The 3,796-nt window shown below is 33.7% G+C and overlaps 1 non-coding gene across 1 annotated transcript; it reads left to right on the top strand.

The window, feature by feature from the left end:
- The first annotated feature begins 255 nt into the window (after positions 1-255).
- On the top strand, positions 256-363 carry LOC149265494 (U6 spliceosomal RNA). The gene has a single exon (XR_016261264.1). It is a non-coding gene; the product is annotated as a U6 spliceosomal RNA (small nuclear RNA).
- The last annotated feature ends 3,433 nt before the right edge of the window (positions 364-3,796 follow it).

The raw sequence follows: 3,796 nt of genomic DNA, 5'->3' as shown, positions 1-3,796 counted from the left end.
CGTTCCCAGCGTCGCCATAAAGATCTCTGCCACGCCTCCCCCTTCTTAACATTTCGGCGGCCCTGGACATTAACTCCCTTCGCTCTTCACGTGGCGGCACATGCTGAGCATGTGGCACGCCATGCCCGGTGACACCCGCATCCGGGGAGCTTGGTTTGAGAATTAAATTGTATGGATGAATGTGTTTATGGAGTATGCATGAAATTAGGGTAAATTTGTAGTAAATAAATGTTAGGATTTTATCTTAAATAATGTGTCTTTTTTTAATAGAGACATCTAACAAAATTGGAATGATACAAAGAATATTAGCATGGCCCCTGCTGAAGGATGAGACTGATGAACAAAAAAATGCACCTAGATTTCGTCAAGAAAGATTTTCCATGCCATTGTTTGTGAAACCATTATCTTTGTGGTACATTGTGGAATATGAATGATATTAAGAAACAACGGAGATTGGAACTACAAAACAATGTGGAAACCTTAAGTCGTTAGAAGAAAAGGATTCAAGCAACGCACATTCGACAAGAGTAAATTATGAAGTGAATGGGGTTCATATCCATTTCTTAGTCATTTAACAAATGCTTGTTCGTGTGATTGTTCCATCTATCAAAAGAACCAGTAACATAAATGCTAAAGGAGAGGTATGATTCTCGATGTCTATCTCCTTAGCAAGTCACTGATATAATTTCTATATATTCATTATTTATATCAAGATAGATCTCTGTCAAGTGACAGAGTGAATCAATTTTTGATGTTCTGTTAATCAATGATGAATATGGGGTCATCCATTAGATCTGAGGGTTGATGAAGAAGTAGTAAAATTCAAGCACCAATCAAATAAGTGTCCAATAGTGGATAAAATTGAAGTCACAACTCAATAATTGATAGAGCTGTTAGCTGTAAATTGATGCCTTGTTTATCAGACAAGTGGGATAAAGGAAAATATCCCCTCCACATTATATTGTATCTTTAATAAATTCCAGTATGATATAATCTCTCCAAATTACATTGAATAGATGTATTAAATCATTTGTGAAAGTAGACAAAAATTGTCGTAGGTTAATTTTATAAAAGAAATTTGATGGGAGATGCTTGATTTGTGATTCTATGTGCGACCATGTACTTTTGTTTAATTGTATGATGGATGGGATTGGAACCAGGAATTGATTTGTTAAATCTTTTAATAAACAAAATTCTAGCAACATCTTAACATTTCCTGTAATGCTAGTGTTTAAAAATGGGTTTAAGTAGTGCTAGGTCCCCTGACACCATCAAGGATATTTGTCTAAACACCTATTTGAAAGAATAAATCATAGTACTAGGTATTGTGGGAAGTATTTGTCAAATCACTGATGCTCAAGACTTAAAAATTTGGGGATCACGAGAATGTCTATAATTGAGTTGGAAGAGTTTGGAAAGTGCTGGTGGAGTAGTTAAAATTTAAACCTTGATCCACAACCTTGAAAGGAATATATGGGATCCTCCCACTAGGAGACCCAAGTGCGAACAAGGGAGTCGAATCAAGGTTACTTTTGGATAGCAAAAATTGAAGAATCAAAGGATGTGTTGGCATCAAGTTCTTTTCTAGAAATATTGCAGTGTGGCTGTCACATTTTAACCTTACAATTTGTAAGAACCTAATACTTGAAAAAAATCTTTGTAACTATACAAATTTCTTTCTTGTGTGCTTATACATAAAAGTTCTCCTCTAAATAGGTTAAACACACAACCACTTTTAGATCTTCTACAATCTAGATTTCCAACTTAGTCTACATCAACAAAGCCATGTATGCCCAATGCTTTGTTTGCTCTATGTCTTCCCTCCCAGAAACTTCCCTAATATCTAGTGCCACACAACTACTTGAAAACCATCTTTACAATTTCCTAATGCCCCTTCCTTGTTTTTGACATATATTTGCTCAAAACTCCCAATGCACATGTAATGTATGGTCTAGTATATACAATTGCATACATCAAATTTCCAACAACACTAACACAGGGAACATGGGACATGTCATCTTCCTCTTCCTATGTATTGGAGCATTAATTTATGGATAAATTTTGACCTATAGGAATATGGAACTTGACTTGTTTACATTCCTACATATCAATCCTCAACAATATTTAGTCAACACATTTCCTTTGATTCAATGAGAGTTTCATGTTTGCTCAGTCTCTTTTCATTGCCATGCTCAAAATAAAATTTGTAGTACCAAGATATTTTCATGTCAAATTTAGAATACAAATGAGTTTTCACATTCTTGACGATTTCCTTATTGTGTCCATCAACAACATATCATCCACATGCAAGACCACGTAAATTAATTGATCACTGACTAATTTGAGATACACATAGTGATCCACTTCGCTCCTTGTAAAAACAAGTCCCAATAAATATTGAACTTTTGATCCCACATCATTGGAGATTTTTTTAACCCATACAAAGACTTTTTTAGCTTGCAAACTAGTTCTTTCATTCCCTTCACTACAAAGCCTTCTAGTCATTTCATGTAGATTTCTTCGTAGAGATCCCCATATTGGAATGTTGTCTTTACATCCATATGTTATACTTCAAGATCAAAATTAGCAACATCAAATAAAATAAATTTAATAGAAGTTAACTTGGAAATAGGAGAAAAAATTTCACCAAAGTTAATTCCCTATACAATGGAATAACCTTTTCCTACTAAACAAGCTCTATACTTCTCCACCTTTTGCATTCAACTTCTTATTAAGAAAACATCTGCTATCAATGAGATTTATTCTAGTTGGAAACTCAAATAGATCCCAAGCCTCATTTTTGTGCAAGGATTCTATTTTTTCAACCATGGCCTTTTTTCACAATTTACCATCCTCTGAATTCATAACCTACCTAAATGTTTTGGGATCATCATCTATAACAAACAAAACACACTAGAATGGAAATAAAGTGTAGTATACCTATCTGGTTTCTTTATTTCCCTAATCAATCTCCCCAGTACTAGACTATGAGGTTGTTATTCTTATTCCTATTCTTCTACTAAGTTTGATTTGTCATCCTTAAGCTCAAACTCTATTTTCTCTAATTATTTTTCTCTTGGTAGGACTTCTTGCTTCACAAAATATTTGATTTCTCTAAAGACAACATCTCAATTATAAATAGCCTTTTTAGTTTCTATATTCCAAAGCTTATAACCTTTTAGACCATCTTTATAACCAATAAAAATACACTTTTAAACATTATTATCCAACATACTCCTATTTTCCTTTGGAGCGTGTACATAAACATCACAACAAAAAAATATCATATGTTTGAGAGGGTTTCTTACTAGTCCATGCATACTGTGGAGTCTTAATGTCAACCAATGTGAAGAGGGTGACCAATTAACCAAGTAACATGCAATATCAACTTCCTCCTAGAATACGTGTCTTAACCCGACACCATTGAGCAAACTTCTTGCATTTTCCATGTGTTCATCCTTTATGTAACCCATTCTATTGAGGTGTGTATGGAGTAGTATTCTACCTTTCTATACTACATTTCTTACAAAATTCTTTGAATTTATTCACATATAACTCTCCACCATCGTCTATATTCAAAACCTTATTTTTCTTCTCTGTCTGAATCTCCACAAGAGCCTTGAACTCTTAAATTTACTAAAGACATCATGTCTCTTCTAGAGGAAATAAATGAATGTGTTCCTTGAGAAATATTCTATGAATGAAACATAATACACAAATTAACGTAATGATGTAATAAGCATAGATCCAAACATATCACTATGTACTAACTTTAAAGTTCCCTTTGATTTTATAG

The sequence above is a fragment of the Pinus tabuliformis genome, chromosome 6 (assembly GCF_031772625.1).
Source record: "Pinus tabuliformis cultivar Carrire ecotype Pingquan chromosome 6, CPIR1, whole genome shotgun sequence".
In the NCBI taxonomy this organism is placed as follows: domain Eukaryota; kingdom Viridiplantae; phylum Streptophyta; class Pinopsida; order Pinales; family Pinaceae; genus Pinus; species Pinus tabuliformis.
The sequence above is the reverse complement of the archived record's forward strand: the minus strand, read 5'-3'. Positions and strand labels throughout refer to the sequence as shown.